We start from the raw sequence: 27,130 nt of genomic DNA, 5'->3' as shown, positions 1-27,130 counted from the left end.
GGCCCTATAAAGGCTTGCCACGTGTCAAGTTTGCAACGGTCAGCAAAGGCCCAATCCCTTTGCGACACGTGTCATTGTACCCTAATTGAGGTACAGCTCTCCCCTACTATAAATAGTAAGGGCATACCTCATTAATGGGGATCGAATAATTTTCAACCAACCAACCAAACACAAATCCCCTTGCAAATGCTCTCAACTCGAGAAGCATTTATTGTCTTATTTCCTCATTAAGAAAGAGACTAACTTAATCTTCGGAGGCGGAACACCCCAGCCCCAGCCGGAGTATTCCGTTATCTGTGTGGGTACAGGCAACGGAAGGAGCATACTAGGAAATTGTAACTCTCCCGTAGGACACATAAAAAACCCCCAAACAAACATGTTGCTTTTTTTAAAAAAAAATTGCTGTTGTTTTTTTTTAAAAATAAAAACCTGCTGACCTGCTTGTCTGTGGCCCCGCAAATCAACAAAATATTATCTTTTGGTGTATAATTTTGAGCTACTATCACTTTTACTAATACTGATAACCATAGAATCAAAGCTGGTTTTCTTCTCGTTTCATCAACATCTTAACTTTTTTTTTTTGGGAGCTAAATAATTCAATTCACATGAAATTCAAGTAGGAAAAAAAATATTAAAAATTGGGGAAAACTACAACTAACTAGGTAAAATAAAGCTGAAATAGAGCTGAAAATGGAAAATCAGCAGCAAATTGAGCTCAGAGAAACTTAACTTTGACGATCTCAAAGTTTAAAGAAAGAAGCAGAATCCAACCCCAGATGCAGAAGCTAAGAAGTCTAGAAAATGGAGAAAGATGATCAAATCATAAGCAGAGTCAAATCATAACTAGGTAAAGTAAAGCTAAGCAGAGTCAAATCATAACTAGGTAAAGTAAAGCTAAGCAGAAGCTAAGAACTTTTTTTTTAAAAAAACGGGTATCCGGGTACCCGATTATTGCAAAGCTTGTCCCATGTCCCGGCTGAAGAAAGTGTTATTTTACCAGGACAGGTACCCGACCCGAAAAAAACAGAAAATTTTGAAAATTTCCTTTCAGGTTTTTTGCGGATCATCGGGAATTCGGGACGGGACAACCGGGTCGGGTTTTTTTTAACACCCCTAATACCGGGTAGCGATCCATCACGCCTCGCCAACCTCATCGGCTCATCCAATCCTACGTACTACTCCCCTTTATATAATCTAATTCACCACCTTTAAAAAATATCCAATAGACTTAATCAACAAGCCCATTGATGAAGCAAAATAGCAGTGACAACAAGCTCGCCCGGTCAGGCCGCACTCCACTCGATCGGCCCAGCTAAAAATCACGCCGAGCAGGAACATTAGTAAGCTTGGGCCGTTTAATGCTTTGGCCCAATCTTCTACTCTTTTGCTTGGTCTATGATTATAACTTGGACATTTGTAACTCACTTAATCAAGCCATTAATCACTTAATTAAATTCCTTTGATTAGGCCTTGGACTTCAAATATACGGTCATAAAATACGATCCGACTCTAATATTTGTAGTGGCTCAATAAGCACGGAAATTATTATAATTCTGCAAATTCTTACAAAATAATACCAACTCTACAAAAACACTAGAAAACGTATATTAGTAATAAAAATAGCTCTGCATAGCTCAAATAAGCACAAATATGACCGTGGGACAGGAAATATGTATATGCATATATATATATATATATATATATATATATATATATATATATATATATGTATGTATATATATATGTATATATATATATATGTATATATATATGTATATATATATATGTATATATATATATGTATATATAGATATAGATATAAATATAGATATAGAAATAGGATCATGTGAGAACACATCCCTTATGTGAGAACACTTTATAACCATTAGATCAAACAAGATCCAACGCTCCATCATCTATTCCTTTCAAAATAATGGCATTATTGTAAATTTTAGATTGTATGTAAGAAAAATCTAAAAAAACATTGTCCAGCTTTTTTTCTCTCTAGATATTGATCTAGGTCTTGCCTTTCTCTCTCTTCTTTCCCCAAAAATTTCTGAACGAACACTGTTTTGATCGTAATGCTGAGATATCTTTGAATTTCGACTTAAATCTACAACTATAGTTAGGTATTTGCTGTTTTAATTATTTTTCCTTTGATATTTGGCTTCAATTGTTCAAATTTTGGTATTGAATAAGGTTTTTGTGATTTTGTTGAAACCCTAGAAATCACGAATCTTCATCAAATGGATTCAACCGAAGCTATTGTTACATATGAACAAATGATGTAAGTATCAATTTATTGATTTTGGGCATTTTACTTTGTTTTTATGTGATTTTTAGTAATTTGTATCATGTGATGATAGTACAAAGCAATTTTATGAGATCTTGATTTAATTTTGTTCATTTTCTGGTTTCTTAATGTTTTATACTCGTCAATTGCCAAAATGTTTAGCATGAATCTTTAACTTTTCTGTGTTGGTGGTTGTCTTAAGCAGTATTACATGAAGAAGTTCACGACATACATAGTGGACCTGATGAAGAAGGAGAAGCTTTTTGCATCACAAGGAGGTCCAATCATCATGGCTCAGGTACATTCAAATTAAATATTGTTTAAGCAAGTCCTGAAATGGATGTTGCACTACATAGTAAAATGTTAAGGTGTTAGAAGTAGCAAGTAAAGCAGAACTTAGTTCAAAAGCTATATTTTTCTGTTCTTACAAAGCATTTGTATATTTGAGAAGTTAAGTGATATAGGATTATAGAGCACTTCTGGTAGTGAGTTGGTTCTGTTCTACAAAAATTCTTTTATATATAGTGTTGTCTTGCATTTGAGCACTTTTTGCTTTTGTTTTACAAGCTCTTTGTGGCTCTATTGGTTTTGTTTTCCTTCTTGTAATGTCAATACAACTACAGTATTCTTGTAATACTTGGTATTATTTTTCTTTTTTCTTGTAGGTAGAAAATGAAATATGGTTATTATGAACAATCATATGGAAATGGAGGGAAGAAATATGCCTTGTGGGCTGCCAATATGGCCCTTTCTCTGAACATAGGTGTGCCTTGGATAATGTGCCAGCAGTGGGATACACCTGATCTTGTGGTGAGAATATTTGGATATGCAGGTTCATTTTCCATGTGTGAATTCTGTGATTTCTTTGCTTCCCATGTATTTTGCTCGGAAAGGTTTATTATCTAAACCTTCACATGTGACATAGCTGCAAACATATAACTACTTCTTGAACTATTTTGCTGATCTTGTCTAGTTGTGTTTCATGTCTGTCCATATGTGTCTGCTTATTATGTTGTGTTATAGTGTCTTGATCTAATCATCCCTTTGGGCATTGTGGGTGGTTCTGTTGAGCCCCAAGCTGATTTCCTCTTCCATTACATCCTATATACATGGCTCATTATTAGATTTCTTGATTGTTTTTAATGATAACTGAAACTCCGGGATCTATCACTACTTCCTTTCAGAAATAATAATATGAAAGGTGTTGCTTCAGTTGAGGTGTTTCTGACTTTCTCTATCTTATTTTGTCCCTCTCCTTCCCGAAAACAAAAAAAGAATAAGCAGAGAGATGTCTCACCCTTTTTTTATTTTATTTTATGCATAACCATTACTAATATTTTTTTATTTTTTATTAACTGATTATGTAAATGTTGCGAGTAAAAAACTTCTCCTTTTTGGGAGAATTATATAGGTCAACTTGTGTAAAGGATGTTTCTTGCTTGTGGTAGAAATTGTACGCTTTAATACCATTACATTAAGTTTACACAGGTTTCCCATTCATATACTTGCGATTTTTTGTCTTGTTTAATGAATTTTTTAGGAACTTAACAGAAACACTACTACAAATCCCTTAGTTTCTGGACGCTATGTGCTCGACGCCATGTATCAAGCGTTAGCCAAAAAAATTATTTTCGTGTTTTTTCGACGCTTTTAAGCGTCACCATTAGATCTCGACACATAAAAGCGTCGAGAAAAATACATGTGATATGCACGTGACTGTCTATATCCCGGGACTTCAAATTTCAGGGAAAAAAAAAGCGGGCTAATTAAATTAAACCAAAAAAAAAAGAAAAAAATTAAACCGCCATTACGCAGTTAGCAGTCAGAAGAAATAAAAAAAAAAAAAACCCTTAGCTCCTAACGAACCCTAACACGATCTTCTTTGCTTGCTCACGCACAATCGCTCTCATCTAATCTCTTAAACCACTTGAAATTGTTGAATTTTCGTTGCTCTCTTCAATATTATCTTCAATTTTCGTTAATCCTCTCGCTCATGTCATCAATTTTCCGTATGTTTTGGTTGATATATCAATTTCGTAGGTTTTGGTTATCAATTTTGTTGCTAATGCTGAATTTTTGTTTATTCATTGCATGTATGGGAATTCTTTTTGCTAATGGGATTTCGAAACCACCCACGCAGAGAAGTGAAGAATTTATATCACAGGTCATGGTCTAATTAATTTTTTTTATATAATACTATTTATTATTGATTGGTATTTGTTTTGGTTGATTATGTTTATTGAATTGTTGATTTTTTGTATTAATTTTGTCAAATTTTAATTTTATTTGGGGTTTCTGGGTAGAAACTGTGATTCTTGAAAGGAGATTTGTACGTGTTGATTAATAATGAACTGGTAATCCATATGAGGTTACGTGATGAGAGAGATGGAGGTGCTGGTTCAAATGGGTACATCACTATTCACCACAGCCACTTTAGGGTGTTGTACTTCATTTTGCTTGCCTATTTTACTGTAATTTTGGTCTTCCATTTGGGGTCAAGTTTTGAGGTTGATTATAGCAAGAATTGTGATTTTATAATTTTTTCCTTGTAATTTTTCTACAAGCTGCAAGTTATCCCAAGTCTTTTTAACATTTTATGGAATTAATTTGAATGGTGGATGACCATGCATGTTGAATGTTTTGATAGAGAGTTCATATAGTCAATATTTCAGCCCATCTTTAACCCTGGGAAAAATCTGCTGAAATGTACACAATGATGATGTTCCTAAACCAATCCACTGCACGCCTAATTGGTGCATCATGTTGTGGCGGTTGCATTTGTATAAGGACAAAGGAGGGGCCTGAGTTATGACCATGGGCGCATGCACTCGGGGCTGTGTGGAGCTATATTGTGTGCACACTATATTCACACTAGGATTGTTAAGTTTGACATCGGTTTAAGGAACTCCTACTACCTCACACAAACCTGTCCTTCCTCTTTTGTTTCCTTTGTAATCCTTGATTCAAGGAAGGGTGGGAATGTGGGATAGCCTATTCTTCTAGTTAATGTTTTCGAAAGTGTTTTGGTACTTTAAACTAGGCTCCCCATAAATTAGCAGATTTGGTCCGCACAGAATCTAGTAGGATAATGTATATATATTTTAGCCATTTGAAATCTATAGAGGTTCCTGCACCTATTTTTATGCATGACAAGATAATCTTTTATTAAATTATGGTTGATATACATAGAAAACTTTTATTAAATTATGATTACTTGTCATACGCACAAAGAAAATTTTGTTTAATGTTATTTGGCAGCAACTTGATGCTCTCTCTTAGCAATTGTCAAAAAAAGAAAAAAAAAGAAAAACTTATTGTTGCCTTAATTCTTATCTCACTGATTTTGTCATGGCCTCTTGCAGTAAGTTGCATTTTATAATTGGATTCTATAACATTTTATATGCTGATATGTGTACAGAAAATAAATCTTAGTTGAGTTCTATTACTTTGAAATAGGCAGATTGTTCATAACTTTTGAAGGAAGGCAGATTGAGAAAGGTCTTATGCTAGGTACAATTGTCCATGTATTTGTGAATTATTGCCAATTGTTGGCTACTTCTGTGAAGTGACTGGTTGCACTGTCGTAGTTAGGCTTATGATACCGAGTTTATTTTTGGCAATACAATGTTAGTAGGACTACCTCAAAGGTAGTCTTAGATTGTTGTTTACACTAGTGTGTGAAAATCTATACAACTTGTGACTAATGGGTGGTTTTAGTGGTTGTATGCATGCATCTTATATGTATGCCTATCTTGTGCCATGTATGTGCCATCAATAATGTTATCCATAATCCATTGTTTGCCTGTGATTCGGAGTCATGTGTCTATATGCTAGATAAACCAGAATCTAGTCATTCATTATTAACATCGATTATGTTCCATTGATTATGTTCCATCGAATTTCTTAGTCCATTCAAGGCTTGCAGGCTCCAACTGTTCCTAATCAGAAAGCTTGTAGGCTTATCTATATACTTGTATTACTTTCAGTTTAGTTTTAATAGAATCAAGTAAACTTAACGTTGCTTAGAGTTCTTTATCATTCTTTAGTGATTCCAGGCCAAGAATCATAGCTACAAACTTTTAAATACGTTAGATTATTATACATAACTCTTTATTATCTATTAGTAAAGTAATGATTCTAGGTTTTTTTAACCGTATTTTTTATAAGGATTTCTATTCATATTGCATCCAAACTTATTATAGCTTATTATATTATGTATAGTTTGATACATTTCCATTTACTATATAGGTTGTATTAAATCGTACAAGTTTGACTTATGTAAAAAATTTATATAAATCTTAAGCCAATAGGCTAATATTTATGTTATATCTTAAAATTTGAAGTTGTGTTTTTGTGTTTAATAGGTGACAGAGGAGGAGCTTATCTAAAAATTGTTCTAATTGTGATAGTTGCTGCACTTAGCGAGTTGGCCGAGGTAACTACCCAAATTCCTAAATTATCTTATATGTCATATAATTGTATATTATATTTATTGAATCAAGAATGTATTGTTTGAATTATTATGTTTGATCACTTTGTTTGCATTTTGTCTCCAACCACAATGATAACATCATATAAAAGCTATAAAAGGGGAAACCTTGGTAAAGTATTTACTAACAGTGCTAAAAATAACCTAAGTGATGGAATATGTTGTTACACTCTTCTTAATTATAACATTTATAATATTTATTACCAAATTATTATCAGCTTATTATTGATACTTATTAATAATTATTAAATATTAAATTTTATTATGAATTCATTGTAGATATGGATACTAGTTGGATTGATTTACCAAAAGGAAAATCTGCCTATTATGAGGGTTGCATGAAATTCTTAGAGATTGCTAAGGAGACTCTTATTAATGGAAAAACCAAATGCCCATGTAATAAGTGTAAGTTAAATAAATGGCATCTTTTAGAAGAAGTAGGAGGCCATATTTTATTTAACGGCTTTTATAAGAATTATAGAAAATGGATTTTCCATTGTGAGGGTGAAGGGAGTAAAACCTTAAATCCCCCTAGTGATCATGGGAAGGAAGTAGATCGAGATGATATGGATGGGCTACTAAGAGAGGCTTTCGGGGTTCACATTCCACAATCCACTAGTGAATTCCAAGCTCCATCATCCAATGAAACGAATTTTGATGAGAAAGGTTCATATGACATGCATGAAGAGAGTGATTTTCATCGTGAGGTAGATGATAAAATGCCTTCAACTAACACTAATGAAGAAATGGAAAAGTATAAACGTCTCATGGAAGCTTCTAACGAGGGTTTATATGAGGGTTGTACTACTTTCTCAAAGTTATCATTTCTCTTACATCTGTTTCACCTTAAGCGTATGTTTCATTAGTCTGCTGAGTCATTTAATAAATTGATTAAACTTCTAAATGACGCATTCCCTCATATTCAAGAGTTTCCATCATCTTACTATGAAGGGATGAAAATAATCAAAGACTTGGAATTAGGATATGAAAAATCCATGCATGTCCAAATGATTGCATGTTATATTGGGGGGAATTTGCTGATGAAATTGAGTGTCATATTTGTCATACATCAAGGTGGAAAACTATGAAAGGGAAGGAGGGTGATAAAATTGAAAAAGGGAATGAATCAGTTAAGAAAGGTGAGCCAGCTAAAGTTATGCGATATTTTCCTCTCATACCTAGACTAAAGAGGCTTTACATGTCTTCTAAAACGGCAGAGGATATGAGATGACATTTTAACCGTGAGGATGATAAGATCCTAAGGCACCCTGCAGATGGTGTTGCTTGGAAAAAATTTGATGAAAAATATAAGGAATTTTCTGCCGACCCTCGCAGTGTTAGATTGGGATTAGCTAGTGATGGTTTTAATCCATATCGTCTAATGAATACCAATTACAGTACATGGCCAGTGGTTTTAATTCCTTACAATCTTCCACCATGGTTCTGCATGAAGTCATCATCTTTCATTTTGTCCTTGATTATTCCCGGTAAATATGGTCCTGGTATTGATATTGATGTGTACTTGCAACCATTAATACATGACTTGAAATTGTTGTGGAAAGGTGTAAATGCTTTTGATGCTTACAATGGAAAATCTTTTAACATGCGAGCGGCCTTACACTCCACAATAAATGACTTCCCTGCATATGCTATGTTGTCGGGATAGAGTACCAAAGGTTATAAAGCTTGCCCTTCTTGTGCTGATTCCACTAATTCATATAGATTTGGTGGTAAAATTGTCTTCCCTGGACATCGAAAATGGTTGCCAATTGATCATCCTTATCGTTCTGAAGCTCAATTATTTGATGGGAAAGAAAAGTACGGTCTTGCTCCAATCCCTTTAAGTGGGACCGATGTTTTGAAGCAGCAAGAAAAGGTTAAGTATGTTTATGGAACCTCGAAAAAAGCTTCTAACAAAAGGAAAAATAGAGGAACAAAAGATATTGATGATGATTATCAAGCTGATGTCGATGATGTTATATGGCGTAAGCAAAGTGCATTTTTTGAATTGGAATATTGGGAACATAATCTTCTTAGATATAATTTAGATGTAATGCACATTGAGAAGAATGTGTGTGACAATCTATTAGAAACTCTATTAGATATGGATAAAAGTAGAGATGATCCAGAAGCTAGAAAGGCTCTTGAGAAGAAAAACATTAAACCTCATCTTTGGCTTCAATCTCATCCTAATCGGGCTCAAAAATATATGCCTCCAGCTGCATACACCATGTCTAATGAAGAGAAGGAACGATTTCTAAGAGTGTTAAAAAAACTTAAAGTTCCTGATGGATATGGGTCTAATTTACAAAGATGTGTCAATTTGAAGCAGCGAAAACTTATTAATTTGAAAAGCCATGACAACCATATCCTTATGCAAGATATCCTTCCAGTTGCTTTAAGAGCATCAAATTCCACAAAATTCATTGACTTGCTTGAGGAGTTGTCGTACTTTTTCAAGAAGATATGTTCACCCGATATTGACATTGAAGAACTAGGTTCCATTCAAAACAAGCTTGTGTTAACTCTTTGTAAAATGGAGATAGAGTTTCTACCAACATTTTTCACCATCATGGTTCATTTGCTCATTCATCTAGTGGATGAGGTAAAACTCGGCGGACCAGTTCATTATAGATGGATGTATCCCATTGAAAGGTTAATATCTATATATCTCAATATTCACTCTTATATAAGAAAACATAACACACATTATTTTTTTTTTTAATATCATTAACATATATAATTTTTGTTTTAAGGTATTTAGCCTTTTTGAAATCTCATGTAAGCAATAAAGCACAACCTGAAGGATCTATAGCAAAAGGGTACCTTTTATGGGAAACAATTACATTTTGCTCAAGATATTTAGAAAGTGTTGAAACGATATTTAGCAGACCGAAAAGGAATGAGGATGGTGTTCCAAACATTTATACTTATTTATACAATTCTGGTGGTCGTGTACTTGGAAAGAAAGATAATGTTCGTCTTGATGACAAAAGTTTAATGCAAGCGCATCGCTATGTTTTGCTTCATTCAGATGAGATAAAGCCAGTGCTTGAGTAAGTAGTACTATAAGCAATTTTAGAGTGTAATTACTTTTAACTATGTAGTAACACAATTGTCCACATTTAAAAGTGATTTCATAGAACAAAAACGGCAACAAGAGAATCAAGTCGGAAGAAGGCAGTCGAATGAGAGTATTGAAAGCCAGTGGATAATCAATGAGTTCGCTGATTGGTTGCAAAACCAGGTTATATGCTTTAAAACGGTGAAAATTTGTCTTATTTATTTTTATAACTAATCTATGTGTAACTTTTTTTTTTTTGAATTATAGGTCAATAATCTAGATGATAGCACAACAGAAGGAAAAATGAGAAAGTCCTTAGCCGGTGGTTTAAGTAACCGGGTAAAAAGGATGAAAAGTGTGGTGATCAATGGTTACAAATTTGATACTATGGATCGTGAGAGATTCCGAAAGACACAAAATTCTGGAATCATGGAAGAAGCCGAAGGCCAATAGTATTATGGAAAAATCAAGGAAATATTGGAATTTGACTATTATGGTTCTTTTAAGGCTATAATGTTTCGTTGTGAATGGGTTGATGTACATAGAGGTGTCAAAACATACCCAAATGGTGGTGTTTGTGTCAATTTTTCAAAGTTGATGCACACTGGTCGAAATTTACATGACGATCCATTTATTTTCTCATCACAAGCCAAGCAAGTTTTCTTACATTTAAGATGAGATTTAAAAAGGATGGCTTCATGTTATTAAGACTAAGCCTAGGGACTTGTTTGATATACCAAGTGATGAAGAGCTTTTAGAATAACATTGTATTATTTGATTCTTTAGTTTACGTGATACATTTGATTATATGAGTATGATATTTGCTTTTGGATTTATGTTCTAGCCATACTCGCTTGATGTGCCCTAGATCTTATAATAGGGACTTAACAATTATTACCTTAATGTTTAAGCTGTCGGGATTACGAGCTTAGTAAAATAAGAAGTCAAAATGACACTGTAGTTTAACCTTTATGGTTGGTTTTGTGATCATGGCATGATCTATTTATTACTTAGTATTATGTTGTGTGTGATTTGTGAAAAAGGAAGATAATGAACTGTGTGATGTTGATAGCCCGTTTTGTTATCGAATTACTAAGTTACATTTTTAATTTCTGCAGAGTACAGAACAGTCTCAGGAGTTGCAGGACCACTAGTTATTCTGGAGAAGGTTAAGGTAAGTCTAGTGTCTTTCATATTTATTTTTCTTGCCCAATTAATATCTATCTGGATCAATCTTACTTTTTTTTACTGTTAAATTTACATTTCTTATGAATTGTGTGCCTATTTCTAACAGGGACCTAAATTTCAAGAAATCGTGAATAGTTGTTTAGGAGACGGATCAACTCGTAGAGGTCAAGTTTTGGAAGTTGATGGTGAGAAGGCTGTAGTTCAGGTACTTAAAGTTTATATCTTGAATTGTTTGTTTATCTTTTACATTTTGTGACACTAGTTTTTTCTGACCTGCTGTCACTCATCCTAACTATTAGACAATGCTTCTACAAATGGGAGAATTTTAAGCAGTTTTGTCTTAGGAAAAGAAATTCACTCACGCAGTCTGATTTATATTTCTGACAGGTGTTTGAAGGAAAATCTGGAATTGACAACAAATATACTACTGTGCAGTTTACTGGTGAGGTAAGGAGACTCAGACTATCAGTGATTTTCATTAACAAGACTAACAATTAAAGTTGTAGCACTAAATGGTTGATTGCATGAATGTTGTGAGATTAGATTCTTTGTATTTTATCAAGAGTGGATACTCAGTGTTTTAAAGTTGTATCTATATCTTCATTGTGTGTAATTTATTACTTGCTAGAAAATTATTTTACCTGATGAATAGATAAATATGGTTGATTACTATTTAGTTTTTAATTATAACTTGTCTTTTTGCTGTGTCTCTATCCTTTTCTTTTTTCTTGCTTTGTTTGAACTTAGTGTACTATAGATTTGGGTATTGGTGGTCTTAAATTCTGCTAAGTTTAAAACGTAGTGCTCAGGAAGCTCCAGTTCAAGCCTATTATTCTGCCCAAAAGTCTGAAACCGAGGTCCTTATGGTGCTTCATAGTAAGATATTCTAAGAATTTATTGAATTAAGAATGTATTGTTTGATTCTGTAAATGTGCTGGAAACATTTGTATCCTGTGAAATCTACAAATCAAAAATATAAAATACTTAGTAGCTGTTATGTTCTTATCTTGTGGTCATGTAGGTATGACTTATCGATTAAAAAGAGAAAGGGCTGCAGCTACTGCCCCTCGTGCATATATGAGTGGAGATGCATCACATGATTCACAACCAACCAAAAAACAAGCTAATGAGCGAACGTCCCAAGTCCCAACGACAACTGTTAAATGGGGACCGTTTTCTCCACTAGCTGCGACTAAAGTAAAGGTTGTACCTCCATCTTTGAATACATAAACAAGTGCACAAATGCCTATGAAAGATAACAAAGTAGGAGCTATATGGAAAAACCCACCAACTGGAACATCAAGCTCACAAAAAGCACCAGCATCAACTTACAACTCACATAAGGCACCTTCACCTAATGTACCAACATCATCAAACGCACCCCCATCAAACGCACCTGGAAATCTTAAGACTCCAACTTTAAGTTCTCATAAGGTGGCTGAAGAACCATCAGGTTTTGGTAAAGAAAATCCACCAACACTTTCATCCATGAGCTCACCTAACATCCCACCTTCTATTACATCAAAGTCACTAAAATTCCTTTTACATCTTCTTTCAATTCTGATCAGCCCTCCTCCTTAAACTTACTCAATTCAAATGAGAAAAGCAGAAAAGAAGATGTTAATATTGAAACAGAGGAAAAGAATTGTGAGGAAACAAAAAAAAGCTCAAAACTAGTAAAGTCTCTACGATCAAAGTCGCATCCTGATTGGCCTATGACTGTAGATGATTTTGATGACAAAGAAAAGGTCTTGACAATAGGTATGTTTACTTTTTGAATTTTTTTTTTACATATTCTTAATTCTTTTTTTTTTTTGGTAAGTAAGTGATTTTATTAATACCAAAGAGAAGAGGGCAAGCCCTCAAGAATACAATGGCTAAACATCCAAGCGCACACACAAGCCTCACAGCACCTATACATGCGAACTAAAAACAAGCTCACAAAACAGGTACACCATGATCCTTAGGTTGGCAGACTGAAAACCAGGAGCCAAGAAGAAGCCTCCCACAATCCCACCAGAATCAGACCACAGCACCAGCATAAAGCAAACACTATTGTCATACACCTAACATATTAATAAATATATTATTGACCTCAATTTGAAGCTTTATTCAATTTTTAAGTCCCTTGCTTTTGTGCAGATGCTAATGGTAACGTTGTATACTTGAGTGGTTCTATTCAGCCTATTGATGTTTGGAGTAATAACGGTGTCAGATTCTATGTTGAATTTAATGAGTTTCACCAGCCGATTCGAAAAGGTGGACATATTTTAATCCGATTCCTTGGTAACATTGCGAAGATAGAGACGTATTGTCCACTTGGAGAAGAGGATTGGCATGCTGTTGATGAGCATTTTAAAAAGAAGATAATTAATGAGATGAGAGTATGTATCACCTTTTTTATATTACTTCTCATAATAAACTACTTTTTCATTCATGAATTTATTTATTTTACTAACCTATAAATACTCTTACTGAAGTTACTTGTTTTTCATGTATAAGGACCGCTTTGTGATTCCCAGTGGTGAACTATATAACAAAGCAGCCGTCAAGCGTGTTAATAAAAGTTGGAGGCAATATAATTTTAATCTTAAGAAGGATTACTACAAACCAAAAGAGAAAACTTTAGAAGAGATGTGTAGCACTACACCACCGCATGGGATTAGTAGTCAAAATTGGATAAAGCTACTTAATTATTGGGATTCAGAGAAGGGAAAAGTAAGTATATTTCTTCCTATTAAGATATCATACATCTTGCTTTCTAATTCGAGTTAAATTATTACATAATTTAATTTATGACTTTGAATATGAGTCAATGAGCCATAGTTTATGTGACCATGCTAATTATTTGCAGATAAATACTTGTAATGGATTCTATTGTGACGACTTTACTCCAAGTTCTTCCAAAAGTCCGAAGATTTGGACTGAGAACTGGCCTGGATGGTAACTTTGCTAACATGTTTTTTGAGTTGCCTTTCAAGATCTAGAGCTTTCCAAGTTTTTAGATTATTAAGCATCTCGTTATAAGTAAGTTCATGATTGAACTGACTATTTGACTTCTGCTCCAGGTTCAAAACATTTGGCGACGTGGATCCTCACAGACCAGTCGAAGATGTTACCTATGTTGTTGCTCGTTTTTTTTCAGAAGGGTGGCAGTGTACACAACTATTACATGGTTAGTTTACTCGATCTCTGTGTCACTGATTTACTGTATATGGCCATTGTCGAATAACTCTAGTTAGGTACTATGATTATAGCAATTATACAGAGATTGGCATAAAAAAAAAAAAAAAAAAAAAAAAAAAAAAAAAAAAAGAAAGGTCAAAGATTCAAAGGAATGAGAAGGTACAAAAGAGAAAGGAAGGTTTTTTTTTTTTGTCAATGTTAAACAGTGATAATGGTCAAATTGAGAAAATTGATTATTTTTTGGAATCTGAAATTCTGAAGTGGAAATTTTGCAAAATTTTGAGTTCGGTGGTGCATCCGGTTAATTTTTAGCTGAAAGTGTACCGTATAGTTTTCAATTATTCATTACCAAAGTAAATGAAATTTGAAGGGGAATGGACAACTGAATCCATTGTATTTTGTCGTCTTAGTTTAGTGTGCACCCCACTAAAAATGTAATGAAGCATGTTACTCAAACTCTTGTGTCAGGCATTCAGGCACAATCATGTATCAGACACTACTATTATATGAAAATAGCCTACATTTAGCTTAAAGGTGTGATGTTAATAGGAACATTGTAACAGACCTTAAAGCTGTAAGCCTGTAATGATACTTTTCTGCTCTTAAGAATGGTAGGTTTTTCCGTTTTGGCTGTGGAAGGTAGTGTGGTTGTGGTCCTTGAGGGTTCTCTTCCACTTTAGGCACACTTGCCCAGGGACCTGTCTCGGAAGAGGAAATTAGAGCTGTATTGCAAAAAGCGCCTGTAACCACATTAAATCTTGTGGACACCATTAAAGCAAGACTAAAGACACAAAAGGTACATATAATTTCCTTTTTACCTGAGACATGTTGGTTACTTGGTTACATGATGTTATGATTGAATTGCTAGGATCTGAATTTTGATTCTGCTAGAAATATATTTCCAGTTGGGGTTATGATATTTATCTTGAAATAATCATCATAATTCCTCAAAATACACCAAAATGTAAAAAAGTTCATGATGAGACAAAGGCCAAATAGTAATAAATTGATTGTCATTTCCCAAATGATCAAAGAAATGTTTGCTTATTTTACAAATGAGTAATTAATTATTTGCTCATTTGACAAATGAGCAAACTAATGTTTGCTCATTTCACAAATGAGCAAAGAAATGTTTGCTCATTTGTGAAATGAGCAAAGAAAACCTTGTTGATTTAATTAATGATTAAAGAATGTTTGCTCATTTGACAAATGAGCAACTAATTACTTGCTCATTTGACAAATGAACAACTAAGTTTTTGCTCATTTGTTAAATTAACAAATAAGTATTTGCTCATTTGACAAATGAGCAACTAACTATTTGCTCATTTACTAAATGAGCAAAAAAATTGATTGCCTATTTCCCAAATTAAATGATCATGGTTGCTCATTTCACAAATGAGCAAGGAAATTAATTGCTTATTTGACAAATGAGCAACTAAGTTTTCGCTTATTTGTTAAATTAGCAACTAAGTATTTGCTCATTTGTCAAATGAGCAGATAATTTTGGCTCATTTTGTCAAAAATTAATATTTATTCTTTACTAATTTGTCAAAAATGAGCAAATAATTTGTCAAAATGAGCAATTAATTTTTTGCTCATTTGTCAAATAAGCAATTAATGTTTGCTCATTTGTCAAATGAGCAAACTATTTAATGATCATTTGTCAAATGAGCAAATGATTCTTGCTCATTTTGTCAAATTAATGCTCATTTGTGAGTGTGTTTGAATGTTTTAAATACGTTAGTCTACTAGCTCAAGGGTAGAGCATTGTGCAAATGCACCAAAAGATGTGGGTTCGAATCCCACGTAGGTTCATTTACGTAATATGGAGACATAAGTTTGTATGAGAGTTTAATTGTAACAAAGTTTATATAGTTACAAATAATTTCAAACCATTTTTTTGCTCATATAATTTAGTACGAATTTGATATTTTTTTTTAATTAATTTTCTTTATAGAGATAACCTATGTAGGAATTGAACCTACATCCCCTATGCATTTGCATAGTGCTCTACCATTTGAGCTAATAGGTTTATCATATAATTTAAATCATTTTCTATGTAACTTGTCACCAACATATACATAATTACAATGTCAGGAAAAACAAAGATGAGTAGAAAATATCTTTTGGGGGACACACAGGTCTTCCAAAACACAATATGTAAGAAATATCAAATTCAAGGTATTAACAAAAGAGGTAATAGACAGACAAAGAGAATATTGAAGGATCTTATTTTGCCATTGTATTCTAGACAAACTTACTTAATAGTTTCCTGAAGTGCACTTGGAAAGTTGGAAGTTTGTGCTCTTCCTTATATTTAGGAATTATCAAAGATATGTACTTCTCAGCGGGATCAAATATAGAAGAGGAAATGTATTATAACTTGGTTAAGTGGAAAAGGTAGCAAATCTTACACTATATTTTGTCAAATTAATCGCTAATAGTTGAGATTATTAAAAAGAAATTTTGAATTTCAACACCATAAAAAAACGCTAAAATGGATTCTTACACTAAAAAAAAAGTTTTATTTTAACACCATCAAAAACTTAAAAAAAAATTGATTTTACCACCACTTAACGGTTGCCATCCAAAAATCTGTTAAGTGGGGTCCATTGTACCACGTGTAGTCATATTAGTAGTTTAGAAAAAAAAAAGACAAATTTAAAAATAAAAAAAATAAAAAAACTCGAAGCTAACCCAGCTAACCCCATTCCCACCGCCGGCACGGCGGCGCCAGCCACTGCCCTATCCAAACACCCCCGTTCCCAGCCATAGCCACCACAAACTACGTCCCCTCCTTTCCCCCATCCCCAAAACCGACAAAACCTCCCAACGACCGCTTAAAATGGGCGACCGTTTTTACCGACCACCATCAATGACCACTAAGGGTAAAAAACGACCCGTTTAGGGCCTAAGTGGTCGATTTCGACCACAAGCCAATCGTTTTCGACCCTTAGAACTCGTTTTTGGTTGGCGGTTTTGGGTGGTTTGATAAACGACCATCCGTTTTTGGTGGCCGTTGGGGTAAAGTTGCCGGTTTTAGTGAGGGGGAAAGGGAGGGGGTGGAGAATCCGGTGGCTGTGACTGGGAACGGGGGATTTGGGTGGGGCAGTGGTCGGCATCGCCCAGCCGGTGGTGGGGATGGATGGCTGGTGTTTCGGGTGTTTTTAGTCCCTCGGGAGAGTTACAATACGGAGTATGCGCGCCTGACTTCTATACCTGCAAAACCACGAAACTCCGGTTGGGTGGAGTTCCGCCTCCGACGATCAAGTTAGTATGATTTACGGATGGGTAAATGTACGGAAGGTAAATAGGTATTTCTCACTGATTTAGAGAGATTCCGCAATTAATATTGCTCGGGTTTTGTGTATGTATTTATGAATGCCCAATAAATGAGGAGGATTCCTCTATTTATAGTGGGGGAGACATACTCCCTGATTAGGGTTTTGATGCCACGTGTCAGCATCCGATTAGATCCCGTTGGGCCTCTGGTGGGCTTCCACGTGCCATGATTCTACTGGACCACGCGGCATAGGGTATTTTTACCCTAAACATTTGCCCCTCACAAGTGTGACGTAGCATAGCCACGTGTCACCTGTGACAGGTGTCAAGCACAGGGGAGGCGACGATTGAGTTGCTTCCCGCCTCTCTCTCCTGGATTCAAATTTTGGAAAGTTAAGGTAGAAGGTGGCGATTCGCCTTTTGGACTTTGCCTATAAATTGAGGCGTACCCCCTCTCTCCTCTTCACTTTACAAATTTTTTTTCAGAAACTTCTTGAGAGTTTTGACACCGGCTGCTAATTTGTGCAACCAGTTGCTTCATTCAAACGCATACGGATACCGGTTGAGGACTTCTTCACTTAATTCACCCAGGTACCGTCTGACTTGATTTTCTTTCTTAGCTTGAGTAGAACCACAGACGGTCATACACCGTCTGGGACTCCATAAGCCCTTGCCCTTTTCATGTTTTGCATTTGGTAGACCCACAGACGGTGTGGACCGTCTGGGGAATCTTCAAACCATGATCCTCAAAGATAGACCCTCAAACGGTTGTGGACCGTCTGAGGTATCCTTAAACAAGGGACTATCCACTGAATGCATACCATAGCCCCACAGACGGTGAAATATCGCTTGTGCATCTTTAGACTGGTCTTCATGGAATTGCACTCAAAAGACCTACAGACGGTTACATGCCGTCTGGGGAATCTTCAACCCTTGCTCTTCAAATGATAGGACCCACAGACGGTTTGGACCGTCTGGGGTATCTTCAAACCTTGGCTTTCTATAATGCATTCCATAGGACCACAGGCGGTGATATACTGCCTGTGATATCTGTAATCAATGGTCTTCAAGAAATTGCATTCAAAAGACCCTCAGACGGGTACATGCCGTCTGGGGCATCTTCAGACAATTGCCTATCAAAAACTCATTTCATAGACCCTCATACGGCAAAGAGCCGCCTGGGGTATCTTTAAACAAGATTCTTCAAATCCAGACCCACAGACGGTTTTGGACCGTCTGGGGTGTCTTCAGATAATCTATGCTTCAAGACTTGGATCCTTCGCACCCTTAGCCGGGCTTATACCGCTTGGGGGGTGTTTGAGCAATGGTCTTCATAGCTTGCTCATGACCTGCTCTTCGAACACCCTCAGCCGGCTCTCATGTCGTTTGGGGGGTCTTTAAGCAACCCTCAACAATTAACGCTTGAGGCATCCTTGGTTTTTGATAACCATTCAATGGACCCTCAGACGGAGATGTCCCGTCTGGGGCATTTCTGAATGGTCTTCATTGATCCCGCATGGGGTATCTTTGAATAAAACTTTGTGATACCGTTTGTGGTATCTTTGAACAAGCTTCCTTGATACCGCCTGGGGTATCTTTGGGCAAGCTATTATGATACCGCTTGGGGTATCTTTGGCTGAGATGTTTCCACAATGCCTGACTGTCTTTGTGCTTCAGGCTTTTAAGACTCAAACGGGCTTCTCCGCCTGCAGCATCTTCAAGCCACATCTTTGGAAACTCAGCAATCAAGTCTTCTTCAACCGTCTTCATAAATTCAAGGTATCGCCCTTGCCCCTTTTGTAACCTCTTGAGTTTACTGGTTGTATAGGTTAGAGCAATGGACTCTCCCAATACACACACGACACGGCCTAGGGCAGTTGTCAACCGGTCACTGGATACGGCTAAATCTAGGACTGGGGATGCCGTCTGGGGGTGCACGGAACACCCTTACTTTTCTACGAATCCGACCGTCTCTGTTCATGTGCAGGACAGAATGGCTCGGACAAGGAAAACGGTTGTGGACCCCGAGTACAAATCAGATGATTCAGCCGGTACACCGGTTGAAGACGTCCCCTTTGATCAACCAAGCGTTCCAAGTACGCTTGTGATGAGATTTCAGAAGAATCCAGGAGCTCAAGCGGCGAAGAAACCGATCAGGAAGCCGGATCTTCAGAGTCTACCATGACACCGGATGCCCCACAAAAAAATGAGGAGGCATACAACTGGCCTTCAGTAAACAATCCAATGGAGGCGCACATGAGCGCTCGGGATGTTGTGACATTAAACGCAACACTCCCAGCATTTTGAAAAAGCGTCTAGTAGGGGACGGCTGGGAGTTGGGTGTCCCACCTATGAGCTCATCAGTCGTCTGGGAGGATGACTTGAATCATTCCGACAATTATTTCGGCTGCTATGAGGCGGCATTCAAAGCTGGCCTCCGGTTCCCCCTTCACAGATGCATAAAAGCCATTTTGAGAGGCTATGACTTGAGGGTCTGGCAGCTTACACCCAACTCTTGGGTGAACATCATTGGCTATATTGCCGCCTGCGAGATGCAGGACGTGACGCCTAGCTGGAAGGCGTTCGCGCATATGCACTACTTGAGTTGTGCCTCTGGCGGCTGGAATGCCTGTTACACTCTCACCACGCATCCGGAATATATGATGACCTTGGAGAAGCCCTCCAAGTGGACGAGCTGGAAGAGCAAGTTTTATTATGTCTCTTCTCCTTCAACGGCTGCTAATCACCGGATGCGCCGTTACAATAAGAACCCGACTCTTCTAGGAAAGAAGTGCGCCCTACCAAGGGTTCCGGCTGAGGCTTGGGATGCCATAATGGAGCCGGGGCTATTTAAGAAAACCACCGAGCCTTTGGATGATGGGACACAAATCATTGTCCCTCTATTCTGGGTCCCTCATCCGGACTGGTTAAAAAACGAGGCGTTCCTCTCCGCCTACGGTCTCAGCACTTTTTGGGACAAAGATCTACCGCTTAACCAGCAATTTATGTCGTTTGTATGATGTTTAAATGATGCTAACATTTTCTTGCTATTTTTGCAGAGAAAGGGCTAGAAAAGACTCCTCCTGAAATGATGCCGGCTAAGCCCGCTGCTGAGATCAGGAAAGAGCAGCTTAAACAAAAACGGGCCCAACTTGCAACCCGGGCCAGTGGGGTAAGCACCAGCTGTCCGGATGACGTCTGTATATCTTGCAAATAATCTTTGATACTGACTTGTTGATTGTCTTTTACACACGAGAAGCCAGAACATTCCCCGCTCCATTCGCCAAATGGTGAGGAGGCCGGGTGAGGAGCTTCCCCAACCGTCTTCATAGAGGCGCAGGGTCTTAGGCGGCCCTGCACCACCATCAGCCGGCAGAACACCGGCTCCTGAGAGGCCCACAATCGCAGGAAAAAGTCTGCAAAGTCTAAGCCTAAGCACTGAGCCGACTGAGACCGAATCTAGGGAGCCTGCTCCTTCTAGCTAGGTGCCAGCTATTGCTTCCGGCTCCAATGCGGCTGGGGGTGGTGGCACCCCTCAGCCTGATGACCAAGGTATGGACTCCGCTTTTGACCCCCCCTGGCCGCTTGGGCCAGTTCGAGTCAAGTCTCATACTTCTCAGTCGGGGGACTCGGTCAGGAACCGACTGAATGAAGGAGTCGTTTATTCCCAACACTTAACCGATATATCTCATGATGCAGATACCACTTCTCGCTGGCCAGACATGCAAAACTATGCCAGGAGAATGATAAGGACCCTAACTAGGTCCGAGAGGGATGCTGTGACGGGCGTCAACCAGGTCAACCTTGACCGGATTACCTCACTGCTGGCTGAGGTAAGTTACCGGATGTAGTAGTTTTGCGCAATCTACTTATTTACCGGATGGGGTACTTTTGTGCAAGACTTACTAGCTGATGCTTTTTAGTTCAATTTTGCTAACTCCATTATCGGTTGATCTTGCAGGCGATGCTGAGGGTGGATGGGTTGAGAGCCCCCTTGCGGAAGAAGCAAGAGGAGGTAAGGGATGCCCAGAAATGGGCAGCCGAATTAATTGATGTCTGTCAATACAACTCCCTAATGCTTGAAATCCACACTAAGGCCCGGGAGATGAAACAGGAGGAACTCATCCTGCAGCTGATGGCTGCTGCCGATACTGCCAACAAGAAAGTTGTCGACCGACAGCTCTAGATCGACCAGCTCAAAACTGACATCCAAGCTCTGAAGGATGCGGAGAAGGAGAAAGCTGGTTTGAAGGACGAGGTCGCCCGGTTGGAGGGAGAGCTGGACAAAGCCAAAGATGATTTGGTTAAGTCCAAAAAGGAGGCTCTGGACCAGCTGGCGGCTGAGCAGACCCGGCTGGTCAATGAGAACGAGCGTGACTGCGAAGCACGCATGAAGATGGCGTGGTCCATGATCCACCTAGAGACCGACTACGCCTTTTTCGACTTGAGGTACAAATACGCAACAGAAGTATTTGATGCTCAAGTTCTCGGGCTTAAGCAACCGGCGCCATTCGAGGAGTGGGCCGACGTTGGGGAGGAGCAGACAGATGGAGAGGTGCCGGGTGAGGAAACTCAACCCCAGCAGACCTAAGACGCCCCTAATGCCGGTCAGGACCAGCAGCAACAGTAGGATATATTTTTCTTTCCTCTCTTTTTTTACCGGCCTGCGAGCCGTGAATTTCTGTATCACTTTCCCGGACGGGGCTCCGGTTAACATTTAGATTTAATATTTTAATATATGTATATACCGACTGTGTCGGTTTGCTTCACATATTTTCAATTCTCTTCATTTTTTGCACTTTGCTTTGCATCAAATCATGTGATATGCCGGATGTGTGAGCCCTACTTGCCCCTAGATGGTTGTTTTCTTATAGTTACCAACTCTAAGCAGGCAGCCATCCATAAGCATCCGGACGGAATATTAGGCGGTCTTTGACCGTTGTACAACAGGATTGGTTAGTTGAATTTGCCGACTGCGCCGGCGCAATTCAATGCTTATGGTGGCATGCAGGCAGAACTGAGCCGGACGTATTCGCTTTGAATGGTATCTGGATACATACAAATATGTGGATAACCGCCTGTATTGCTTTTAAGCAATAACCAAGCACAAATATAGCTGTGACGCTTTTGACAATGGTCGGCTGTATTACCTAGGGGCAATAGCCGGTTGCAGTATATGACAGTATACCGGCTTTATTGCCTTGGGGCAATAGCCAGTTTCAATTTTAAGATGTAGTGAAATTCGGGATAGAAGCCGGCTGCTTAGCAAGATTTAAGTCACCGTCTGTATTGCCTTGGGGCAGTAGCCGAATTTATCTTGCTTGCGATAGGTCATTCAAACGCACATGGGTTATCTTCAACCTAGACGGTTAAAGCCGTTTGAGAATATGACGCGTAGAACAATGTACCACCCGAAAGATGTTCTCTTCAGCGAATTCACCCGAATGGGCGTCGCCGGATGCCTGTTTAAAGTTAAAGCAGGCGGTTTAAAATATGTTTGGCTTTATGACTTTAAACGGCTAAGTTAGGTACTTAGCATTTTAACGTTTGAGCAAATGCATGCCCGGTTGTGCGCACAGGGGACTTAAGAGGTGCCCGGTTGTGCATTGCACATGAGACTTTAAAAGGTGTCCGGTTGTGCCTTGTACATGGGACTTTAAAAGGTGCCCGGTTGTGCATTGCACATGGGACTTTATAAAAAAAATTGAAATAAAGTATCCTTTTGTTCATTTACTCTATTTACAAAAAATAATTACAATTTCCCTAAAATTAGTACTTTTTCAAGTTGTCTACATTCCAGGTTCTGGCTAACTGCCTGTCGTCTGGTGTTTCCAGGCGGTAGGTGCCGCCTCTAACTTCTTCAAAAATCCGGTAGGGGCCTTCCCAATTTGGGGTTAGCTTTCCTTGCTCATTTGCCCTACCGGTTGACTCCATTTTTCGTAGCACAAAGTCCCCCACTTTGAGGGGCCGCTTGCGTACTCTTCTGTTATAAGCCCTCGTCATTCTCAGACGGTATTTCTCATGACGCAAGGCTGCGTTGCCCCTGCGCTCTGGGAGAGAATCCAATGCAAGACGCATGGCCTCCCAATTAGCCTCTTCGTCATAGAGCATGACTCGAAGTGTTGGCTCATAAAGCTCAACTGGCAAGACGACTTCAGTGCCATATGTCATGAGAAACGGGGTTTCACCGGTTGCCCCCTTTTCAATTGTTCTGATGGCCCAAAGGACGTGAGGTAACTCATCCGCCCAAAGTCCACCGGCTCTTTCAATCTTCTTTTTTATGCCGTCTGAGATGAGCTTGTTGAAGGCTTCGACTTGGCCGTTTGCTTGGGGCCGGCCAACAGATGCAAAACAATGTGAGATCCCCTGATCTCCCAACCAATTCTTGAGGGTAGGCATTTCAAATTGAGGATCGTTGTCAAACACCATAGACATAGGAACCCCAAACCAGGTGATGATGTTCCTCCAAATGAAGGAGATGACATCCTTTGTTTTGATGCCTTTGACCGCCTCTGCCTCGACCCATTTTATGAAGTAGTCTACAACCACCAGAATGTATCTTCTGCCGCCTGTGGCAGGCGTATAAGGACCCAGGATGTCCATGCCCCATTTTGCAAATGGAACCGGGCTGTAGATAGCCGTAAGATCGGTTGCCGGACGGTGTATGAGCCGGCCAAATCTCTGGCACTTGTCACATTTCTTCACCAATTCCATGGCGTCTGCCTCAAGGGTGGGCCAAAAGTAACCTTGCCACCTATATGTGAAGCACAAAGGCCCGCATGCAGATCCTCTAGCACCTTTTTTCCCCTGTCCGGGGTAACACACTTCGATAACGGCTGGAGGTAACCCTTTCTGAAGAGTTTTCCCTTGTACAATTCAAAGCTCAAAGCTCGTTTTTTAAGCGCTGCCGCTTTTGAAGAGGCATCCGGCAAAGTGTCGTCTACCAAATAATCCCGGATGGGGTCCATCCAGGTAGAGCTTCAGTCAAGAATTCCAATGGGGTCATGCTCAATACTTCTTTTTTCCATGACCTCCCAGAAGACTGACCTAGGCGTATCACAGGTGGCGGATGAGGCCAATTTGGACAGAGCATCCGCCTGGTTATTTTCTGACCGGGGCACTTGACTTAGATGGAATTCGTCAAGTGTCGCTGCCTCATCTTTAACTGCCTGAAGGTATTTGATCATTGTCGGATGGGTGGCCTCATAGTCACCATTGAATTGGCTAACAATCAATTGAGAGTCAGAACAGGCGTCAACTTTTCTTGCCCCTGCCGCCTTACACATGCGTATTCCGGCTAGCAGGGCTTCATACTCAGCTTCATTGTTTGAAGCTTGAAACTTGAACCGTAGTGCATATTCATAAGTATCTCCTTCCGGAGATTTGCAAATTACGCCTGCACCACAACCGTTCGAGGTAGAGCTTCCGTCTACGAACAACTTCCAAACCTGATCGGTATTCTCCGGCTGTGCTGGCCTAGTCATTTCAACAATGAAGTCGGCAAACGCCTGACCTTTCACTGCTCGCCTAGGTTCAAAAGTTATTTCCAGGCTTTGCATTTCAACAGCCCACTTGATCATTCTGCCGGATGACTCTATGGTAGTCATTGGACGCTTGAGTGGCTGATCAGTATAGACAGTCACCGGGTAAGCCAATAAGTAGGGCTTCAACCGCTTGACAGCTTTGTAAAGAGTCAGCACAAATTTTTCGATCATTGGGTACCGGAGCTCAGCATTCCTGAGTATATGGCTGATGAAATACACCGGGAGTTGCTTGCCGTCTCTCTCGGGCAAGGAGGACGGCACTAAGGGAGTGATTTGAGACAGCTAGGTACATGTAGAGAACCTCCTTAGGCAGGGGGCTCACTAGCCTTGGCAAAGAATGCAAGTGTTGCTTTAACCTCTGAAATGTCGCCTCAGCTTGTTTCCCCCATTCAAATCTAGACCTCTTCCTGATTGCTTGGAAGAAGTAAAGGCACTTGTCACTTGACCGGGTGAGGAATCTTCCTAATGCCGCCAGGCATCCTGTTAGCTTCTGGGCCTCCTTGACAGTGCGAGGTGACTGCATGTCAATCACCGCCTGTACCTTTTCCGAATTGGCCTCTATACCCGAATCAGAAATCCGAGAAGCTTCCCAGACTCAACACCAAAGACACACTTCTTAGGATTAAGCATGACCTTATGCCACCTGAGGGTGGTGAAGGTTTCTCAGAGGTCGGCTTTGTGACCCGCCTGCAGCTTGGATTTGACTATCATGTCATCAATGTACGCCTCTACATTCCTTCCGATTTGATTGATGAAAACCGTGTTTATCATTCGTTGGAAGGTAGCAGGTGCATTTTTCAACCCAAACGGCATCACCGTGTAGCAGTACAACCCCTGATCAGTGACGAAGGCCGTCTTTTCCTGATCCTTCTTCCATAGGGGAATCTAGTGGAAGCCTGAGTAGGCGTCCATAAAACTCATCAAGGCATGGCCGGCTGTAGAGTCGACCAGGCTGTCGATCTTTGGAAGGGGATAACTATCCTTCGGACATGCCTTGTTCAGATCTGTGTAATCTACACACATCCGCCAAGTACCATTTGGTTTCTTGACAAGGACAACATTTGCTACCCAATCCGGGTAGTAGCATTGCCGAATGTACCCGCCATCCAGAAGCTTTTTGACCTCGGCGGCTGCTGCCAGAGACCTTTCCTCACCATGACCCCTCTTATTTTTCCTAAACCAGCTTTATTTTGGGATCAACAGCTAACTTGTGGACAACTAGATCCGGGCTGACGCCTAGCATCTCTTCCACTTCAAAGGCAAAGATGTCTTTGATGTCAGGGCGGCTGTCGTCCAGGACGACATCAATGCTCTCACCAGCCGGCTGGGGTCGGGAGTCATCCGGCCTTTCCCCGGCTAGTGATTGCTATTTTGTTTTTCTGGCGGGGGCCAACTGGTCCGCCTTTCGCTTTTTACCGGCTTCCTTAGGGACAGGCACTTCTTCGAGGTCAGCAGGTTCCTCGTTATGACCGGCTGCGGTAACAGTCGGCCTGACGTCTGAGAGTTAACACTCCCTAGCTGTCTTCTGATCCCTGCTTAGGACACCAACTGATCCATCATCCCTCTGAAACTTGATCATCATAAGAGATGGGATGATGACAGCCTTGGACTCGTTGAGGGTGGGGCGGCCCAGAATAAGGTTGTAGGCGGTCAATTCCTCGACCACCAAGAACTTGACGACCATGTGTCGCCCCTCCCCTTTGCCTCCTAGCCGGATGGGTAGGTCAATCCTTCCCACCGGATGCACTACCCCTCCCCCAAAGCCAACTAGGGGGTGGGGAGCCTTGTGCATGCTGCTAGGCTTGTACTTGAGTTTTGTCAAGCACTGGTAACTGATTAGGTCATACGAGCTCTCAGTATCGATTAAGATCCGGCCAACTCGTTGATTGGCAACTTTGCATTCGATGACCAGGGGGTCATCGTGAGGCCGCCTGACCATGCCCCTATCCTTCTCAGAGATGAAGACCTCAAGGAAGGTGTCTTTCAACGCCTTGCCCTCATCTTCTAGGTTGGATAATTTCCGGATGTTATCCTTGGCACCCCGGATAGTAGGACCTCCGCTTGCGAAGCCGCCTGCAATGGTG

At 39.4% G+C, this 27,130-nt stretch overlaps 2 long non-coding RNA genes across 2 annotated transcripts; both read left to right on the top strand.

Moving 5' to 3' along the window:
• The first annotated feature begins 3,088 nt into the window (after window positions 1–3,088).
• On the top strand, window positions 3,089–13,399 carry LOC110724590. Its single transcript, XR_002512014.1, has 3 exons — window positions 3,089–4,457; window positions 6,658–6,728; window positions 13,177–13,399. It is a non-coding gene; the product is annotated as an uncharacterized LOC110724590 (long non-coding RNA).
• LOC110724591 lies at window positions 10,970–11,477 on the top strand. Its single transcript, XR_002512015.1, has 3 exons — window positions 10,970–11,020; window positions 11,141–11,239; window positions 11,422–11,477. It is a non-coding gene; the product is annotated as an uncharacterized LOC110724591 (long non-coding RNA).
• Window positions 13,400–27,130: the final 13,731 nt, after the last annotated feature.

This window comes from Chenopodium quinoa, unplaced genomic scaffold (assembly GCF_001683475.1).
Source record: "Chenopodium quinoa cultivar QQ74 unplaced genomic scaffold, ASM168347v1, whole genome shotgun sequence".
Lineage (NCBI taxonomy): Eukaryota > Viridiplantae > Streptophyta > Magnoliopsida > Caryophyllales > Amaranthaceae > Chenopodium > Chenopodium quinoa.
Note: the sequence above shows the minus strand (reverse complement) of the source record. Positions and strands in the feature narration are given on the sequence as shown.